Source organism: Panthera pardus, unplaced genomic scaffold (assembly GCF_024362965.1).
Source record: "Panthera pardus isolate Hobbes unplaced genomic scaffold, ASM2436296v1 HiC_scaffold_20, whole genome shotgun sequence".
NCBI lineage: Eukaryota > Metazoa > Chordata > Mammalia > Carnivora > Felidae > Panthera > Panthera pardus.
Genome location: NW_026526766.1, coordinates 69,988,348 through 70,010,955, shown reverse-complemented (window position 1 = coordinate 70,010,955; position 22,608 = coordinate 69,988,348). Strand labels below are relative to the sequence as shown.

At 38.9% G+C, this 22,608-nt stretch overlaps 1 protein-coding gene and 1 long non-coding RNA gene across 11 annotated transcripts in view; one reads left to right on the top strand and one right to left on the bottom strand.

The window, feature by feature from the left end:
• Positions 1–22,608, bottom strand: part of PALM2AKAP2 (PALM2 and AKAP2 fusion) — a 443,632-nt gene that overhangs the window by 419,989 nt on the left and 1,035 nt on the right. The gene's annotated exons all lie outside the window — the stretch shown is intronic.
• On the top strand, positions 1,360–22,380 carry LOC109269994 (uncharacterized). Of its 2 annotated transcripts, XR_002081367.2 has the most exons (3): positions 1,360–1,498; positions 6,811–6,955; positions 22,046–22,380. It is a non-coding gene; the product is annotated as an uncharacterized LOC109269994 (long non-coding RNA). The 2 variants fall into 2 exon arrangements; XR_002081368.2 differs by lacking the exon at positions 6,811–6,955.

Here is a 22,608-nt window from a genome sequence, read left to right as displayed (position 1 = left end):
CTTGCCTAGTCCAAGAAAATAAAATCAGATCAAATTACTATGTGTTATTAATCCTCTGAAATTTTTGATTTGGGAAAACTACTATGAACCGCTACAACGACACTTAACCAGAGTCTGATCGCAGAGCAGTGCCTCAGATTAGCATTGTTAGGTTGGTAACAGATGGCATGTAGATGCTCTGTTCCTGTCAAAAAGCCAGAGTCACCTGAATTCTTTGAGCAATGCTTCTACTGGGGATGAAGAGGGGACTGATAGTCAAATGTAATCTGAAAACCTCGAGGTTCGTTGTGCATTCTGAGAGGTTCTTACAAAATCATTATGATACAGAGTCCAGTGGCATTCTACAGTCAGTCGACACACCCAGCTCTGAAATTTAAATCTCAGCCTACCTTTCCAGCCTTTACTTCTGCTGCTTCCTTTCCTTCTCTCCTCAAACTTCAGTTCCTCTGAAAAGTCCACCATTCCCAGAAAAAAGCCCATCCTACCCCAGTGCCCCTTGCCAGGGTGGTCCCTCAGTCTGCTTTGGTTTATCTTGCCTCATGATTAGGCTTATACATATCCTTCCCTCCTTCTGGACTGTAAGCTCTCTGTAGGCAGGAACCATCTCTACATCCCCATGCTGCCATCACTCTTAGTGCAGTGCCCGCCATGGTTTACTACACACGGACTCTCAGTGATCTTTGAATTACACTGTTGAACGTGGGTGATGTGTACCTGCAAGCTTGTTGTATTAACTGACATTATGTTTCTGACAGGTCATACCTACGCAATAAATGGGGGATGTTGAATCGAATTCTGCCAGAAATTAATAAGAGTTATCTCTTTCCTATATGATGGGATATCACAAAGCTACATACAGAGTATTTTAAAGGTGTTCTTACTTAATCTGACATAACATATTGTGTTATGTTATATCATATATCAAGCATATCATATTACATCATATCAGTTTTCTCCATTCAACAAACTCAAAGTGTTCATATTCCACTGGAGAAAAAAGTAGGGGTGCCTGAGTGTCTCAGTCAGTTGAGCATCTGACTCTTGATTTCAGCTCAGGTCATGATCCCAATGTTGTGGGATCGAGCCCCATGTTGGGCTCCATGCTCAAGATTAAGATTCTCTCTCTCTCACTCTGCCCCCCTCCCCTGCTCATGTACTCTCTTTCTCTCTCTTAAAAAAAAACTAAAATATATTATATTAATATATATTATATATTATATTTATTTAATAATTAATTAAATAATTTATTGATTAATTTATTTCTTTTTAATAATTCATTAATAATTAATTAAATAATATATTTATAAATATATATAAACCTATTTATATTATATATATAAAGACAAGTAGATAGACAAATGCACTGTTTTTGTTAGTTCTTTAACAAACATTTGTTGGGAGAAGATGGTATACAAAACGAAGTGCTAACCACCAAACTACAACATTTCCTGTTAGTGGTTTGAAATGTAACAAACATTCATGTAACTACACTGAAAAGGTAAGCTTTCCATTCTTCTTATCTTTTCTTCTGTTTTCATTATTGTTTAAATCTAGAGTCTTTCACCTGGGATAGAACTCAGGGGATCCATAAACTTGCACAGGAAAAAAAATTATATATGTATTTTCACTACATTTCTCTAACTGAAATTTAGTATTTCTTTCAGTTATGAATGTAGGTAACAAACCACAGTCGGATTAGCAGTTTCTGTGACTTTGTCACCAATAGAAATCACAGGTATTTTCACGTTATATTCCAGTTGTTACAGATATGTTGAAATTACTATTACATTCATCATGACTTGAATCATAACAAATTATTTCTTTGATTTCCTTTTAGGCTTAGTATCTAATGCATGAATAAAAAGTACGTGTCTTATATACCACAGATTTGTTTTTCAAAATATTTTAATTTTTTTTAATGTTTATTTATTTTTGAGACAGAGAGAGACAGAGCATGAACAGGGAAGGGGCAGAGAGAGAGGGAGACACAGAATGTGAAGCAGGCTCCAAGCTCTGAGCTGTCAGCACAGAGCCCGACGCGGGGCTTGAACTCACGAACCGTGAGACCATGACCTGAGCCGAAGTCGGACGCTTAACCGACTGAGTCACCCAGGTGCCCCTGTTTTTCAAAATATTTTAATGACTGTATTTCAATATACTTCATAGGATCTTTTAGGGAATCCAGAGGCTTCACCAAACTGCCAAAGAGATCCATAGCACACAAGAAAGTTTAAGGACTCATGATCTATTCCCTGAGTTCCTCCTCTGAGACAATGTCCAAAGCCAAGGGCTGAGCTTTGAGACTTAGTTTCACTGATCCATCCACTTGCTGTGGGACAGTGTTTCCAGCCATGTGTTGGCAGCAGGTGAGACAGCACATGTCTGTGTTCTCCCGCGCGGCTGTGCTGCTTGAGTCACCCTGGAGAGAAAGTGGACGTATCCACAATGAGTCTGAGCCTCTGTGCGTGTGTGCCTGGACTTCATTAATAGAGAAGGGAGTAATTTTACCGATGTGATCTCTACCTTTGCTAATGACAATAAAATAATAGTTTAAACTCAAAAAAAAAAAAAAAAAACAGAGAAGGGAGTTTAAACATAATCTTCCGTTGGGATGAAAATCAAACCATACACATCCCAGACAGGAGGAAAGAGGCTCATAGGACCAGGTGTAGCCAGAAGCACCTGGGAATCTTGGTGGACCATAAGGCAAATGTGAGTCATCAATGAAAACTAGTTAGTTACAAGAGCAAACATGAAATATAAAATAACAATAGCATGTAAGAATTGGAAGAAAAAAAAAACTCTCTTCTTGCATGAATCTAGAGAGATAGGATTATTATTCCATCTTACAGACGAACGATTCAGAATGACCAAGGTGACTTTACCAAGTCACACAGATAGTAAATGAAGCATCCTCTCAAACCTAATGACACTAAGACTGTATCCATAATATAGTATTGCCACTTCCAGTAACGATATTCTTACAACAAAGTGCATCTCATTGCCTAAGACCAAAGAAACACTCTAACAACCAACCAAAGGAGTTTCTTTACCCTTTGGGGGGTACATTTTTTTTAACATAGGTCCAGTTGTAATGGAGAACACTCACCTCTGAACTCACACACCTGGAGACTAGGCTAAGCCAGATAACCTTTGAATTTTAGAGTTCTGTGCTTTGGGGTTTCTCCACATCTCTCAGTGGGGTATGAAAAAGTCCAAATATAATTAGTTTGGATCATACCCAAGTGGCACCTGAAGCCCAGAAGTTCAATTGCTTTTCAAAGATCATACAGTAAGTCAGAGTTTCCAAAAGCCAAACTCAGTGACAGGGAACATGGGTTCCTTTCCCAAGAGGTAAGTGGTAATTAACTTCTGCCTGGTGAAGGACAAGGTCTATATCCACGAAACAGAAGAAAGCAGGTAATCTGGCTGGTTAAGGAACCTGACCCAACCTCTTCATGTGGCTTCTTGTTCTATACACCGTTCCCATCCCCATACCATTAGTCTCGTAATGTAGTACTTTGCCCTTCTCTTTCCTGGAACAGCGGTCTCCCTCTACTCTGGTACATTTCTGGAAAATGAAAGTGGTTTCACTTAAGCTAGTGCTTTTCACAGCAAGCCCTTCACAGACACAGTTTGGCAATATGTAATCTGGAATACTCACAGAGAGAAGCACCAGAGAGAGCTGATGTGGTTTCAGGCACAGAACGCCCTCTTTCAGTAACACAGACCCAGCACTTGGAGAGCTTTTTGGTGCATGGAGATTTCTAAACTGATGCTCCAGAAGTGAAGAGGGACTTCTGTAATCAGAGTTCCCAGGGCAGTTCTAAACCCAAAACTCAAATCTGCCTTTGCCATATTGCATTTCTCAGAGCTCTCACTTCAGAAAGCTGTATACATTGAATCTTACACTTAGATAAAATATTTCAAAGCAAACATGTTATTACTCATTGAAAAAAAAAAGTATTGATTCCCAGCCACCTATGACTTAGCATCTGTTACACTTATCAAACCAAACCATCGGCAGTAATTAAATTTTGGCTCGCCTCTAGCCAGAACAAAAAGCCACTATAACATTTGGGCCAACAATGATTTCCTCTTCCTAGAACTTTAATTTCCTCTGTCTATACCTTGTCACTGCTGGACACCAGCAAGGCCCATAGATGATCTCTCCTAGATAAGTATGTGCCCTGAGACACGGCGTCTATTTGAAAATCTTAATGATTATAAATGAAGCCCAGTGTTATCAGCTTCCAGTACCAAGTGCTTTGCTTCTCTTAGATTGAGTGCAAAGCATGGTAAACAATGGAAAAGGTCACTGAAACAGATAATTTTTCATCTACTCTGAAATGAAATGTGGGCCCCGTTCATTTCAGAGGTTTTTAGGGGAATGAAAATTAAGGGTGCAACACTGGACAGATGTTATTTGAGGAACTACTGAAGTGTAAGGAACAGGAGCTAAGAAAGTAGTCAGAATCTTTTAAATGTTTAGTGCCTATTAAATGCCTCTATTGTATAAAAGTGATGCACATGGTCGTTTTGTCCTCCACTTCCACTCACTGGCATTGCAAAGAAATCCCTATGAAATCTTCTTGTGTATTCATCATGGCAACAGGCATCATCCATGAGAGAAATCTCTCTCAAGCCTCAGAGCTAGGAAACACTGCTTTCTCCTTAAAAAATACATTGTTTCTTTCATTTGGGTGTTGTGAATCTTGTAACCAATTGTTGTTCCCTCTTCGTTTTGGGCACCAACAAGCATACAGCCAAATTTGCAGCCCGCATCTAGCAACTGAACAGAGCAATGTGACATACATATGCTGTGGACTAATCTTGCTCAGCTTTATTCTGTATTCCCAAAATTCATCTACCTTTTGTCTCCATTTTATCACCCATTTCTTTTTATCCAATTGTATTATTAAAATAACAAACAAACAATAAGGAAATAATATTTATTAAAATAAGCCATCTCAAAGCCTTTTTAGGATGAAACAGTTTTTCTACTAGGTTTTTCTGTTAATGTTATTAGTGTTCATAATTACTTGCTATAGTTAGAGGGCTTCAGAAAGTAGCAAAGATCTCTATGAACCCTGCAGCAACATAATTTCAGTTAAGAACTAAAGGATCCAGAAACCTCTAAGTTGGATCCTGTGAAGCATAGAGTAGGTGGTTGGCCAATAAATTTACTTGTTCCTTCATCCACTAGGAACTAGCTCATCATTCTCTCCCAAATCTATCTCAGTTGCTTCCTTTCCTTAAGAATATAAATGTATTCAAGTCTTTCTTATGTACAAAAGAATCTTCCCTTGATCCCACATAACCTTCTAGCTATTGCCCAATGTCATTACTTTCCAACTCAAATTTCTGCAAGACGTTTTTTTAAAGTTTTATTTATTCAAGCAATCTCCACATCCAACATGGGGCTCAAACTCATGACCCAGATATTGAGAGTAGCACATTCTTCTGACTGAGCCAGCCAGGCATCCCTCTATAAAACTTCTGTGGCCCTCACTTGCCCTGTCATTCACTCAACACATGGGAATCTCACTTCTACCCCATCACTCCTGTGAAACATCTTTGTCAATGATAACCAATGGATAACTGGTACCCAATTCTAGCATCACTTCTCAGCATTTATCTTACTTAATTTTACTTGATACATACATTCATCGGATTTACTTAGTTACTTAATAATACTGAAGCACTTGACATTGTGAACCATTTTCTCTTTCTTGAAGCACTTTACTCCCTTAGATTCTGAGACACCACCCTCTCTTTGACATCTTTCCATCCCTGCTTCTGTATCTCCCTAACTTTGCTCATTCCTTTGCCTTTGCCTATACTTAAAATGTTGGTGCCCCTTCAGGATATATCTAGGGCCCTTTTCTCTTCTCTCATCCATATCCCTGACTTCAACTATGTGTTGTCCAAATCCATATCACTTCTGATTTAAACCCTGATTGCATGGCCAAGTTCCTACCAGTTATTCCCTTGAATCTATTTGAAAAGTCTTAATGATTATAAATAAAATCTAAAAGTGCCTCAAATCTTAATGAGTACAATAAAACACCACAGGAGACTCAAACTCAGCATGCACACAACTAAACTCATCATCTTTCATCTAAATCTGTTCTTCCCTCCTGTATTTCTTACCTTAATGAAGATACGGACATCCATCCAATTATCATTTCCTCATCCTGAAGTAGTTTTCTCATTAGCTACATTCCAAAATTACAGTGGACAAACAATAATTTCTCTCAGTTACCTCCTCTGTTTTCTTTTATTTAAGTTTATTTATTTATTTTTAAAGAGAGCACACAAGCAGAGGAAAAGCAGAAGGACAGAATGAGAGCGAGCAAGAGAGAGAGAGAGAGAGAGAGAGAGAGAGACAGAGAATCTTAAGCATACTCTACACCCAGCACAGAGCCTAATCTCACAACTGTGAGATCATGACCTGAGCCAAAAGCAAGAGCCCAGTGCTTAACTGACTGAGCCCCCCAGGTACCCCTCCTTCTTTGTTTTCTTGGCACACTGTTCACAGAACATATGTCTTGAAATAAACAGAGGTAAAGCTGCCTGATTTTCTGACTAGTACAGTTGATCACACAAGATGGTGGTGGGTGGGCTCTCTCAACCTTCTTCTGGGGATGTGAGGCTATTCCCTTACCTGAGGCAAAGCATGGATAGGACACTGACTTCTGTCCTCTTCCCAATTCCGTTGACTCTATAATTCGTGGAAATTCCTTCCAGAGCGTGACACTAGATCATTTGCCTCAATTTGGAGGATTGAACATTTTTTTGTCTTTTTAGTATCTTCTGGATATTTTAGTAAGAAATTTTGCATGGCAAACTGCCTTACAAGCTGACTTGATGTGGGAGTCCTTCATCATCATTCCGAAAATTTCTATAAGCATGGTAAACATGAAGAACATCATCTTAGGGAGACAAGACACAGGTAAGAATGGAAAAGTACAACTGGAGAAGAGGCATGCAAAATATCAAACTTGTGTCCAGATAAGACTGAAAAGGAAGAAGCACTGACTAAGCAAAGTGATGGCAAAATATTCCCATCAAAGAGGTGTGAAAACCTTTGTTCTTATATTTTAGAATTAGAACAAGGATTGGAATGTGAAAGTTGAACTATCCTTGGGATGATTGAGATGTTAACAGTAAATAACTCCATGACTCTAATTATAGATGGAATTCAGCTAACAAAATGATGAGATATGTAGTAAAAAGGAGAGATTAAAAAACAATGGCAAACACATAAGTCAATAATGGCCAAGCAAAGTATGGGAAAAGAGTTCCCATACTTTGCTTGGCCATTATTGACTTATGTGTTTGCCATTGTTTTTTAACAATTACTTCAAGCTTTTGCCATGATTAGATAATTAGATGAGCCTTGAGCCTATCAATACATAGTCACCAAAATTGGTAATTAATTTGATGATGACTATTACAAAGATAGACACACATTTTTCAAAAGAAAGTTGAAGTATCTGGGTGTCTTTTTTTTCTCTTGGTGTCTTTTACATACAATAAGCCTAAGATGTTTAGAAAGATTACAAATAAAATATAAAGGACTTAAAAGCACATTGGGCTTACATTCATCCACTAAATTTAAACATGTTAATTCTTCTTTTTGGGGTAAAATATAGTTGATTTTTAAGATATAGGGATTCCTCTAGGAATTCAGGAAATTTTTCCTTTATACATATTTTCATAAGTAATTCTTTAAAATATATGATTAAAACAAAGAAGCAAGTCAGGCGCAAAGCCTACAGGGAGAAGGAGGCTGTCTATATGGAAAGATTTTCCCATAAGATATCCCCTCAATCTACTGAAATATGTTCTCACCAATTGTCTATATAAAGAAATTTGTTAAATACCTTAAACTTCCTACTAAAACCCCAGGAGGGCCACATGTTAGAAATAAGGGCACCCTAAGCCTAAAGAGAACACTGGACTAAGACTCTCTATTAAAACATAAAATCAGAGGCACCTGGGTGGCTCAGTCAGCTGAGCGTCTAACTTTTAATTTCTGTTCAGGTCATGATCTCATGGTTCATCAAATCAAGCCCCACACTGGGCTCTGTGCTGATAAGGCAGAGCCTGCTTGGGATTCTCTCTCTCCTTCTCTCTGCCTCTCCCCTGCTCTGTCTCTCTCTCTCTCTCTCTCTCTCTCACTCAAAATAAACATTTTTTAAAAATAAAAAATAAATTAAAGAAAACAAGACCCCACGAAGTTAAGGGAGTATACCAGTAATTTAATTACCTGGTAGTAAAGCATTATTTATAAGAGTATAACTGAATCCAGAATCTCTACAATATATTGTCTTTAATGCACATTATATAATTTAAAATTCCTAGACAGATGAAGAAGGAAAATGTGACCCATAGTCAAAAGAGAAAAACAGTTCACTGAAATAGACCCACAGAACACTCAGATATTGGAATTAGCACATAAAGACTTTAAAATAACTGTGGTATGTCCAAAAAACCTACAGGAAAATATGGATATAACAGGTGAAAAGATAAGAAAATTCATAGAGCTAAGAAAGAATCAAAAAGAAATCCTGAAACTGAACACTAAAATATCTGAAATAAAAAATTTATTGGATGAGATTAACAGCAGACTCCACAATGCAGAAGCAAAAAACCATTGACTGTAAAGATGGGTCAAGAGAAATTAAAATAAAAGCATGATAAAAATAAAAAGATTTAGAAAAAAATGAGTATTCCTCAGTGACATATGGGACAATATCAAGTACTCTAATATATGAATAATTGGGATCCCACAAGGAGAGGATAAAGAACGGGGTGAAAAAAGTTTATATGTTGAGAGTCCAAAACCCTGTAGGACTATGCATATAAACTTTTGAACAAAATAAATAATGTAGTACTGGAAAATAATAACCTAAGTATAAAATAAATGCCCATGAATCCCTGTGGATACATATACATATATATATGAATTACTAAATAAATAAATGGTTGAGAAAAAATAAGTGTCCATACAGAATAATTCCAAATAAATTATCCTGATAGTCCCCTCTCAAGGAGGTGAAGTTTAACTCCTCATCCCTGAAAAAGGGGTAAAAGTAACATTACAAAGAAGAAACTTGGCAAACACGACCTTGGTCAGGTGATCAAGGTTAACAGCATCAGTGATAAGTCATGTTGAATATGTGCACCCCTGTAATGATGTGATGAGACTGGCACCCCATCTTTGTGGTCTCCCTCCAAATAACCATAACCCTGATCTACTATGAGAAAGGCATCAGACAAACCCAAATTGAGGGAAACTCTATAAAATACTTGACCAGCACTCCTCAAAACTGTCAAGTTAATTTTAAAAAGTCCAAGAAACTGTGACAGATCAGGGGAAGCTGAGGAAGCATGACTGTACTGTGGTATTCTAGATGAGATCCTGGCACAGAAAAAAGGACATCAGGGAACAACTACTGAAATCTTTATCATGTGTGGGGTTTAGATAATATACCAGTGTTGGTTTCTTAGTTGTGACAAATGAACACTAGTAATGTAACATGTAAACAACGTAAGAAACAAGGTAAGGAGCGTATATGAACTCTGAACTGTCTTTGCAACATTTCTATAAATCTAAAACTATTTTACAATAAAAAATGTATTTAAATTTAAAAAGCAAAAACATGCACAAAGCCTCAATGACTTGTGGGATAGTACCAAGCACTCTACTATGTAAAGAGCTGGAGTTTCAAAAGGAAAGGATAGAGAATGGAATGGGAAAAGCATTGGAAAAAATATACGCTGAGAATCCTGAAGAACCCCAAGCAGGAAATATTACAAGACAACTACATCTCGGGACATTACAGTCAAACTGCTGAAGACCAAAGAAAATGAGAAAATCCTAAAAGCAACCAAAGGAAAAAGGCATATTATATATAGGGGAGCAACAATAAAAATTATGACTTACTTAGAAATGTGGAAGGTGAAAGACAACACAATGACGTCTTTAAAGTACTAAAAGGAAAAAAAAAAACCTGTCAGCCTAGAATTCTATATTCAGGAAAAAATATTCTTCAAAACTGAAGAATGTCTCAGATAAAAACCAGGAGAATTTGTCCCCATCATAAACATGTTACATAAAAACAAGTGGAAAGAATTTCTACAAGCTGAAGGAAAATGATACTAGATGTTAGCTTGTGAGTCAAAAAAGAAATTATAGAGAAATAAGAAAATAACTTCAAACTAAAAAATTGAAATTATTGAAAATAATTTCAAACTAAAAGCTTTTCTATCAACCTGGGGATTTTGGTCTTAGGAATCCTTTTAAAATTCCCAAGGTAAGGATGAAGGGGAGGAAAGGTGAAAGTACCAAAATAAGACACAGATATATAAGAAGAGTGGCATTCTAGAAGGAGGTCTTGAAAAGTAGAGTTTCTTTTTTTTTTTAATTTTTTTTAATGCTTATTTATTTTTGAGACAGAGAGAGACAGAGCATGAACAGGGGAGGGGCAGAGAGAGAGGGAGACACAGAATCCAAAACAGGCTCCAGGCTCCGAGCTGTCAGCACAGAGCCCGATGCGGGGCTCGAACTCACGGACCATGAGATCATGACCTGAGCCGAAGTCGGCCGCTCAACCAACTGAGCCACCCAGGCACCCCGAAAAGTAGAGTTTCACACACACACTCACACACACACACACACACACACACACACACACACACACTCCTCATATTTGTTTCTCCAGGACATGACACTCCCACTCTTCTTGCACTAAAGTCATATGCACACCACCATGATATAATGAAATATTTCTAATTGCAAGACCTGGAGAGTGGAACTAACAGGAAGGTACATTGTGTGGCTGACACAGGCTGGGGGGGAGGACAGACATACTGAGAGCCCTCAAGAACTGCGCTTTAATTCCTGAAAATGTAACTAGATTTAAAGAGCCATCATTTTATTAAGCAACCAAGAATCCACAAGAGAACCTTGTTCTGTACAGTTTAGTTCTCAAATATGTATTGTCTTTATAATATTTAGTTCCCATAACAAGGAGTTTGGGAGCTATTTTACACCTCACATAAATGAAAACACAACTTAATAATATGTTTGAATTATCCTTTATGAAGTAGGTCACTCTTTCTTGGCTTCCAAGAGTAAAGATGCTTAAGTTTGTCAATCTCATTCACACAACATAATACTGGGGTACCTGGGTGGATCAGTCAGTTAAGCATCCAACTCTTGATTTCAGCTCAGGTGTTGATTTCAGGGTTGTGCGTTCAAGCTCCACATTGGACTCCATGCCTAGTGTGGAGCCTACTGAAAGAGAAGAGAAGAGAAGAGAAGAGAAGAGAAGAGAAGAGAAGAGAAGAGAAGAGAAGAGAAGAGAAGGAAAAGAGAAAAGAAAAGAAGGAAGAAGGAAGGAAGGAAGAGAGAAAGGAGGAGGAAGGAAGGAAGGAAGGAAGGAAAAGAAAGAAAGGGAAAGAAAGAAAGAAAGAAACAAACAAACAAACAACAAACAAACAAGAAACAAAGAAAGAAAAAAATCTAATACTACAAGCTATTTGGTCCTAACATATCATGTTCAAACTCACATGACTATCAGATTTATAGAATCATTCCTTGACATTTATATCAAGATATTACTGATTTGCAGACTCTTGAGACCACAGATAATTAGATTCACTAGCTATTTTTTTAAATATTAAGGAACTGGCTAAAGAAAAATATTTTTGGATTTTAAATTATGTATGACCACAAAAATTTTCAAATTCATATTTTAAAAGATAAGACTACGCTTATCTGCCTTATAAACACTTTTTGACAACCTCTGATCCTGTTCTGATTTTCCAAAAATATAAAGATTTTTATCTATTCACATGGAACTGCCAAGTTATGCCAACTAAAATGAAAAGTCTGGTTTTGCTCTGTAGATTGGCCTGTTTCACACACAGGTTGCTCAACTCCACTTCTGTTTTGAAGGAGGACGTGTAAAAGAATGAGGCCCTCACTTCTGGCATTATGTTCAGCCCTACACTGTGTCTTTGCACTGTGAAGCTGTTACTCAGAGTGGGGTCTATAGACCACCAGCAGCAGCATCCTCTCGTGGGAAGCTTGCTGGGAACACAGACTCTCCAATCCCACCCCACATTTACAGATTCAGGATCTGCCTTTTAACACTATTTCCAGGTGATAGCTATGCACTTCATAGCATGAATCTCTGAGGAAATGAGACCTTGTTGCTGGTGTCATTAACTTTAAATGCTGGGCACTTCCCTCTTGGAAGATAAGAAGTTAAGGAAAGCATTGGAAGGATGGAGAACTCCTGATTGTTTCTAGATCAGCTTTACTGTTTCTCTAAATGGCTAATCTGTACAGTCTGGCAGATCTTAATGCCTTTCAAAAGTTAGAGGGGTTTGATAGTATTTCAACAAAGATGGCTAAAACAAATCAAATACTGTGTCTAAAAAAAGCCTAGCAGTGACCTGTAAATCTTAAGTGTTTGTGTTTGTCTGTTCTGTTTGCTTTTTTCCTTTGTTTTGTCTGACCTTATTAGTGATCCCACTTTGCAAAGTCATCTGGAAAACTGAGTCTCTGATTCCTCAAGGGGGCAGCCAATCACCACGATACTGATGGTAACATTCATGGTCCTGGAGGTAGCATTAGCCATAGGTTCATCATTGCAAACAAAAACATGACTGTCAATTATTCAAACTAGTTTTAACATTGGAGTTGGCTTGGCAAGTGTTTTAGAAAGTGACTTAAGAAGTTGTTAAGATGGGGGCGCCTGGGTGGCTCAGTCGGTTGAGCGTCTTGACTTCTGCTCCAGTAAAGATCAAGATCTCATGGTTCAGTTCATGAGCTCAAGCCCCACATCAGGTGCACTGCTATCAGCCAATCAGCACAGAGCCTGTTTCAGATCCTCTGCACCCCTCTCTCTGTGCCCCTCCCCTGCTTGCACGCTCTCTCTCTCTCTCTCTCTCTCAAAAAATAAATAAAACATTTTTTTAAAAAGTTGTAAGGTGACTAGTCCAGACATTAAAAACAAAGTGCTTGTGTGCTAAATTAATTTCAGGGGCTAAGAATTAGGCTTGAATTTTGACCTCATATAGAATGCCTGAGCTCTTAGACTCATTTAGGCTCCTGTCACTTGCTATGTGCTTCAGACAGTATCCCATCAAAACTTCTGCCAGCATAACACTTAGCACACTTTATTATATAATAACCTGGCCAATTATGTTTGTTCCTCATTATACTATGGACTCCATGAAGGCAGGGACTGTCATGTTCCTTTTTGTATCACAGGTACCTAGAACAGTGTACCAGTGCACATAGTAGGTACTTAATAATTATGAGTGAAGTGAATGAATAAATGAACATAATTGACAGAGATATGGAAGCACTTAAAGTAGGACAAGCAGTCTAAATAACTCACTAGGTATAAAATACTATATAAAATGGAGTAAAATATCTTTAAAGCCCATCTATTCAGAACTTGTAACACACCTTTTGATTAGACCATATTTTATGCTTTTGTGCTATCTGTGAAGAAGATTAAACAAGATGGGATAGATTTTATTGATTTGACAGCAATTTAGGAAGGATTCTTTTAGATGCTATTGATAAGTTAAATCACCACTTATATTTAAACAGTAGGTCAAATACAATGAAGTTCTATTCACAAAAACAGAATTTTTGCTAGTAAAGTTCCTTCCTATTAGGAGAAGAAATAAAATTTCATTTCCTTAAATAAAATTCTAATTGAGCCACCTCATCACTGAGATTGGTGCTCCCTCTGAGGAGTCAAATTTGGGCAATTTTTAGTCTAAGTTACAAGAAAAATGACATTTTCAATGGGAAGCAGACTGACACTTTGGTAGCCTGTGGCAATGGAGATTCTCCTTCTTGAATAAACTCATAACAATTATCAAACAGCTTCTTCTAATTTTGGAGCCTTGAGCTTCAATGACCAGAATGTGTAAACAGACACAAAGTTGCCAAGTTCCATCCTGGAAACCTGAAGTGTATTTTTTCTTAAACTTCAAACACTTCTATCCTTTGCACACTCTGTGAGTTGGGATCCCAGCCAGAAGTAGATGGCATGCTTACACTGGAGAATTAGAGGAGCTTAATAAAGGGACTGCTTTACAAAGGCATGGGCAGAGTTATGGGAAACCAACAGGGATGGCCAAACACCAGAGGCTAACCAAGTGGGGAGACCAGTCATAGCCTCACCTACTCCTGAAGGGGCAAGGGGAGGGAGAGGTCACCAGAACCAGGAGGGAACTAGATGTAGAGTGTAGGAGTGGGCTGCAGGCAGGAGCTGTGGCCTTCAGATGAGGAAAGCAGACAATGCCAACTCCCTGCCCTGTAGGAAGGGAGACCATAGAGTAAGTCCACTGATGTCACTCTTCTTCTACCCTGGGCTCTTCTGCTGGTGCTTTGCACTGACCCAACCCAAAGGGCGAGAAAGCCTCACTGCTGTAGTCCACACAGGTCAGCCTCAAAGGACGTTAAGCAGGGGAGGAAGGTACAGAATGGATTTGAAGGGTGAGACAGAGAATACCCACTATGCACACCTCCTCCAAAATTCTTCTGCTCTGAAGTATTTATAACATCATTTGCAAACTTATTCTGCCATATATGTTGCTAACAATCGATTGGGAAAAAAAAAGATCTAGAATAATAAATTTTCCAGGAACAATGACATTTGCTAGTTCCTAGTATTTTCATGGGAATGTAAGATTCACTGATTCTTTCACTCGGAGACACGGTAAAGGCAAGTTTTCTCTTGGGCGCCTGGGTGGCTCAGTCGGTTAAGCATCCGACTTCAGCCCAGGTCACGATCTCACGGTCAGTGAGTTCGAGCCCCGCGTCGGGCTCTGGGCTGATGCCTCAGAGCCTGGAGCCTGCTTCCAATTCTGTGTCTCCTTCTCTCTGACCCTCCCCCGTTCATGCTCTGTCTCTGTCTCAAAAGTAAAATAAACGTTAAAAAAAATTTTTTTTTAAAAAGGCAAGTTTTCTCTATATCTCCCTGAAACCTGCCAAAAATGAATGAAAAGAATGAAAAACCGGGGGGGGGGGTGGAATTTATTGACTATGAAAGTATCAGAATTAAGATTCCCAAATCACAGACTATAAGAATTATCTGCCAAAAAGAGTAAAAATTTTATTAAAGCAGTGGACAGCGCAAAAAGGTGAATCTATACCTCTAGAGATGTCAATTGGCTTTCAAAAATTGCTAAGTAAAGAGAGAGCCCACAGAGGCCCAACACTGGAATGGCGACGAGTGGTACCACCAAGTCACAAGAGACATGGGAAACAGGTGTGTGGAGGGGCTGGGTCCATATCAGACAGTGCAAAAAGGAAGTGTCACTGATGGAGGTACTACTGTGTGAACTCTCTCTCTCTATTATCAGTGAAAGTCTGACATTTAAAAACTTAATATAGAGGGGCGCCTGGGTGGCTCAAACTGAGTGTCCAACTCTTGATTTCAGCTCAGGTCATGATCTCACGGTTCATGGGTTCGAGCCCCAAGTCCGGCTCTGTGCTGATAACAGATTGGGATTCTCTCTCCCTCTCTCTCTCTCTGCCCCTCTCCCGCTCACTCTGTCTCTCAAAATAAACTTTTTGAAAAATTAAAAACTTAATATAGAGGACTAGTCTGGACACACAGAGGGTTGTCATAGTCTACCACAGTCTAGCCATAGTCTGGAGGTAAGAGATGTAGTGAAACAAGAAGGAAAGTTAACAATTACCTTTGTAGATGACTTGACCTTTCCCCTCTGTTCACAGATGCTCAACAGAGTCAACCACATAGTGACAAATAAGCACCAAATATCCGTCTGCTCCCCCCACTTCAACATACACACGTGCACACACACACACACACACACACACACACACACACACACACACACAGAGTGTGTGATCTATCTCAGTGACCTGCTTACATACTACAAGGCACTTTTAGAGCAAAAGACACGGTACAGTTTTAAGAAACATTTATGGGACAAAATATCTCATCTAAAGTCACTGTCTTCCCCAAACACTGTCTCCCACTTATTCTTGGGCAAATAGAAGGCTTGGATAAATTACCTCCATTCAGAAATGAGTAATAAATGCTGTCAACATGCATAGACCCTTTATGTTTGATTATTATTTTTTAAAAAGACAGGAAAGATTTACAAGCAAAAGGCAGGTAAGCGTATTCAGAAAAATAACACAAGAAATAAATAAAATTTTCAGATCAATCCTCCAGGCACTCAAAGAAATTAAAGAAAAACAACTCTTTTAAAAAATGTGCAAAATGAGGCTCATAAATATGGAGAACAAACTGAGGAAGGCTGGAGGGGTTGTGGGAGGGCGGATGGGCTAAATGGGTAAGGGGCATTAAGGAATCTACTCCTGAAATCGTTTCACTATATACTAACTAATTTGGATGTAAATTTTAAAAAATAAAAAATAAAATTAAAAATAAATAAAAATAAAAATAAATTTTAAAAAAAGAAAAAAATGTGCAAAATGAGTGGCGCCTGAGTGGCTCAGTTGGTTAAGCACTGGATGTCAGCTCAGGTCATGATCTCAGGATCTGTGGGTTCAAGCCCCACATCAGGCTCTGTGCTGACAGCTCAGAGCCTGGAACCTTCTTCAGATTCTGTGTCTCCCTCTGTCTCTGCCCCTTCTCAGCTCACGCTCTGTGTCTCTCTCTCTCTCTCAAAAATAAATAGACATTAAAATAATTTTTTAATAAAAAAACTTAAAAAAATAAAGTGAAATAAAAATGTGCCAAATGAGCTGGAGGAGTCAGAAAACAAATAGAAGAGGACAATAAAACCATTACAGACATGAAATCTACATAAAATAAGTAAGAACTAAACAAATATTGCTAAAAAAAAAAAAAAAAGTCAGTTGCCTAGAGGATAGACTTTAAACTGTAACGAAAACTTACAGGAAAAAAAAATGTAAGCAATTGAAGATAGTTATGGAGGGTACTAACTAATAGATGTACCTATAGTAGATAAAGAGGACAAGGAGGCTGTTTAATTGAAAGCCATAAAGAAAATGTCTTTACAAAAAATAAAGGAAAATATAAGTCTTCAGATTCAAGGAATGTACTATTTTCCAGGAGAAACCGACACAGTGACTTGCAATAAGAAATATCACAGCAAAGTTATTAAAGTTTCATGTTCAAATATAATTCTATCAGCCCCAATGCAAAAAAAAAAAAAAAAAAAAAAAAATGCCAGAGTGGGAGGGGAGAGAGGAGGTAAGCCAGGTACAAAGAGGAAATAATCAGGCTAGCCTCACACTTTTCCAGAGCAACAGTCCATGCCAGAACACAATGGAACAATGCCTTATAGAATTATGAGGGAGGCAAATACATGAATCTATAATTTTACAAACATCCAATTTGTTTGTTCATAGAAGCAACAGAAAGGCATTCAGAATATAACACCCTTGGGCCCTGTTTGAAAACAGTACCTTACTATTAAACACTAAGTCAACACAAAATGCTCAGGAAAGAGGATGCCTATGAGGAAGGGGCTGGTGGGGATCTTGACTTTATCCAGATCGCGACTAACGCTAAGCCCACAAAGCATGGTGCTGCCTCAGGACCTTTGCAACTGCTCTTCCTTCTGCATGACTCATCTCCTCACTTTGTTCAAGTCTCTGTTCAAACTCTCCCACTCAGAAACCTGTCTCCTGACTACTCTATCAAAAATAACCTTCCCTCATCACCCTCTAGACTCCTAATGTGTTTTATTTTTAGTCTTGAAATTAACGTATATACACATTGTGTCTCTTTCATGAAATAGAAGCTCTGTGAGGGGAGGATCTTTCTCAGTTTTGTTCACTGCTGTATTCTCAATGCTTAGAACAGCACCTGCTGTGGGGCACTTGGGTGGTTCTGTCAGTTCAGCATCCCACTTCAGCTCAGGTCATGATCTCGCAGCCTGTGAGTTCAAGCCCCGCATCAGGCTCTGTGCTGACAGCTCAGAGCCTGGAGCCTGCTTCAGATTCTGTGCCTCCCTCTCTCTCTGCCCTCCCCCGCTTGCGCTCTGTCTCTCCCTCTCTCTCAAAAATAATCATTAAAAAAATGTTTAAAAGAACAGTACCTAGTGCAATCAAGTGCATTCAGTTGACTGAATCGACTGGGAGGATTATGTTTACAATTCAAAATTGCAAATGTTAAAACTTTGAAAATGTAAAACTAACAGTATAACTGCGACAAATGGTAAAAGGAGGGCTGAGTGGTATAGTCTCATTTCCTCAGTTGTAAGGAATCAGTCAATAAAGTCAAAATTGGACAAACTCTACAAAAACCTCCTTGATCGCTTTTTAAAGTTAATTAGGTATTTTAAGTTTTGCCTTTGCAAATAATTTTCATTCTCTTCTGGATTCAAGCTTGCTGTTTGTATTTTATGGCTCCCTATTGCTGTCTGAAAAAAAATGACCAGTAGCCCAGAGGCCCTCAGTCCAGGAAGGGCAAAAGCACAGACTGACCACTCATAGAGTGGTCACATAAAGTTAGAGGCACCAAGTATAAGTGTATTACTCAGATATAAATCTATAATGTGGCTAGGGTTGTCAAGGATTGAGGAAACAGGGACTCAAATATTCCTTGTGGCAATGTACTCTGACAATATATAGAAAAAATCATAAAATGCATACTCACTTATTAAGCGATTCCATTTCTGGAAAGTAGTATACGGATTCACTTGCAGGATGTACAAAGATGTTCATTGCAACATTGCATATAATAGCAAAAAAAAATGGCAACAAACCTAAATCTTCATCAAAGGGGAGTGATGAACTATATTCCAAAAGTAACTGCTAAGCAGCTAACAAAAGCATATGTGATAGGTGTGTATATATCGATATATAAAAGTATGCACAATATATGAAGAGGAAAAAGCAAGCTACAGAATAACAAATGTGGTAGGATTTAATTTATTTAAAAGGAAGTATTTAAACTTATATAAGTATGTGCTTCCAACTCTGTTTTGTTGCATGGAAAATAGGAAGGATACCTCCAAACTGTTCATGGTAATGCTCTAGGGACTAAGACTTGGGGGAAAGAGTAGGGAAAGGGATAGGTTTATTTCATAAACTGAACCCCAAGCCATTTGAATTGTTGTAAAAAGCATACATTACTTTCGTCACAAAAATTAATTTTAAAGGCCTTACACATTGCAAACATAGTTATTCAATGCCTACAACGTGCCGAACACATAAAATGGCACACTTTGTGTAACAGGACAGACATAGCCAAGGAAAATGGCTCAAGGTCATATGGTACCCATAGTCACATTGAGACTAAACAGGAAGTTCCTTGAAGACAGGATCAGGTCACCATTTATCCCCAGGACCTATCGCAGTGCTTGGCACATATAAAATATTCAGTATGTTTGCTGCATAAGGGTGAACGCACGAATGAAGGCATATGCTAAGAACCAGAAGTCAACTGTGATTCAGTCCCCCTTCCACACTTATCCCCTCATGAGCCTAGATTTGTTTCTGTGAAAAAGCAAACTTTAGCTTAGATGCTTCGTGATCTCTTCTGGATGCTTGAAACTTGTCCCGTGGCTAAGTGTCTGTGAAAGCAGGCCCCTGACAGGCAATGGGAAATGTCATTTTTCTGAGTCCCATCAGATCAGTTCTGAGGCCGCCATCCGTGTTGTCAGAGCCCCAGTGCTGGCAGAGATGGCAACAACTGAAAGAGTTCCCGTGCTATGTCCTCTGTGCCTTTCAGCTCTCATACTGTTTTGAAGACTGTGTTCTAGAGAAGCGTCCAGCAAAACCTATAGGTGTGGTACCAAATTAGTAACCGCATACGCTGAAGGTTGTTCCCACATACACATTGTTCTCACACTCAACCCAACAAGGAGGGCAGCCAAGTACAGTCAGGACCGTCTTTGCTTGTTACGCATGTTTTCTCCTATTTCAACTAAGATGCTCTTGTTTTTTGAAAACCAATAAGGCTCGTGAATAAATGATCGTATTCTTATTTTCACTCCATTTCATTTAAAATTAGTGACCTCGAGGGGCGCCTGGGTGGCTCAGCTGATTAAGCGTCCGACTTTGGCTCAGGTCATGACCTCACATGAGTTCAAGCCCCGCGTTGGGCTCTGTGCTGACAGCTCAGAGCCTGGAGCCTGCTTCGGATTCTGTGTCTTCCTCTCTCTCTGACCCTCCCCAGCTCATGTCTGTCTCTCTCAAAAATGGATAAACATTAAAAAGTTAAAAATTAAAAATAATAATAAAATTAGGGACCTCGGCTTATTCAAAACTATCAGGTACTGGCACACCACAAGCTGGCTGGTTTTTAAAACTGATAATCCCCCTTCTCCTATTGCAAACGTTTGCAGTATTCTGATGCTTGCCTATGACACATTTTCTATGTCATCCATTTTACATACCTCCAGAAGGAAAGGCAATTTTTAGCTTTTTGTACTTTGAAGCTTTGAAGACACAAAACACAAATAATTACCATCACACCCATTCGTAAAGCTCCTTGTGGCACCCCATTGCACTTAGCAGCATCTCTAAACCATCTTTTCCTCACTGCCAAAACTCCAGCCATACTCCCCTTCTTTCAGTTCTTCTAACCTGCCAAGGATCTCTGCTGCCCCAGGGCCTTAGCATGTGCCATTTTCTCAGCCCAGAGTGCTTCCTCCCTCTACTCCTCACCAAGCCAACTCCTACTCATCCTTTAGATCTCACATTAGATATCAGCTCCTCAGAGGGGCTTTGTTGACCTCCTAATCTAACCTATATTCCCTTCCTGTTATTCCCTCTGCATCATTTCCCTCATGGCATTTATTGCACTTTGTATTTGTATATTCATTTGTATATTCATTCATTCATACAAATGATTCATTTGTATTTGTATATTCATTTACCGCTTTAACATCTATCTTTTCATTAAACTATGAACTTCAGATGATGAGAATCATGCCTGCTCTGTTGACCAGTGCTAATCTCAACAAGTATTTGTTGGTTAGATGAAAAAATTAAGCAAGTGAATTTTATCCCCCCCTTTCAATTCTTTTCCATAAACATAAGTTGAAAATGATAAGGAAGGAGAATGGAGTTATATCTTAGATGAGATTTTTGAGAGGGTTTAGATAGAGAGGAAGAACAGGATTTGAGAAATTTGGTTACACCCAAGACAGGAAAAGGTAGTATTCTGAAAGAAGAGAAAAAGAGTTAAAAAGTGAATTATATTAATGAAGCAATGGAAGTGGGAGAGTGAACAGATTAGACAGCTGGAAAGGCAGGAGGTTAACTGGAAGGTGAGGAGGACCTTGAAATGTCACAGGGGGACAGGAAAGCCAGGGCCAGGCTGATCAGGAGAGAAGGGGGCTGGCTGGGACACCAATCTGAACCCTGCAGAAGGACAGGGAAGAGCATGATACGGAAAGCCTGTGTTCACCAGGAATTCCACGCGGGAGGTAGGCACACCTGGAACAAAAACTTAGCTGGAGGATGGAGAGAAGATGAGGGAAAGGTCTGGGGAAGGAAGCTTACAAATCCTGTGTGCCGTTCCTCAGTTACCGAATGCTCAAGTTGTAAGTCTGGAAGGTATGTTATACATTAGAGTATTCATGTGAGATGGTTAAGATGAGAACTACTGTCCTGGCAAACAGCCAGGGTACCCTTTAACCTTCCACCGTGGGACGTCTAGACCTACATACATCCTCTTATAAAGGACAGTTTCCATGTCTAATGAAAAAAATGGCATTGGGCAATAAGAACAGAACATGCCAGAAGCCAAGTCGTCCAGCTTCTGTTCTGTGTACTCAAGCCTGCTATGTCTCCTGGTTGCTTCTGAACATCTACAATGGTATCTTGAGAATTGTGTTACTCTCAGTTGCCCTGGGGGCATTAAGTTTCTTAATAAATTGTCTGGGGGAAAATAAAACACCTTGGCACCAACCTGAGACCCCACAAAATGTCAACGAGGACTCCTGGAGACCACAATAATAATAATAGATAATAGATAATATTTATAGATAGTAGATGATATTTATTGAGCTTTCTTTGTTCCAGGCTCGAAGACCATCATATGTACCAATTTGTTTGATCTTCACAAAAATCTCATGAAATAGTTATCATTCCTGTTTCCAGAAACGAGGCCCAGAGAGACTGACGTCATTCAGCAAAATGCACAAGGACTCAAGCCCAGAAAACCGATTCCAGAGACTTGATCATTAACTCCTTAAATTCATATATACCTTACAATTTACAGAGCCCTTTAGAAGATACAGAAATATTATCTGATCCTCTCAACAATGCTTAGAAGTAAGTCAGGAACATCTTTGTCTCCACGGTACACATAGGGAAACTGAGGCTCGGAGATATTAAATTACTGGTACAGAAAATCAGTAACACTAGTGCCAGCCAAGTCAGGGGCTGAAATCTACAACTCCTCACTCCTAAAATGCTGCACCACCTCTTACTTCTGCTTTAGCAGCCTTGTTGGTGAGGATTAAATTACATTTACACAATCAGATATGCAGAGGGATGACAGCTGCATCTACGGTTTATTGGGTTTGGCATGAAGATCCCGATACCTGAAAACTGGTCGTTATCTCTAGGCTGAAATATGATTT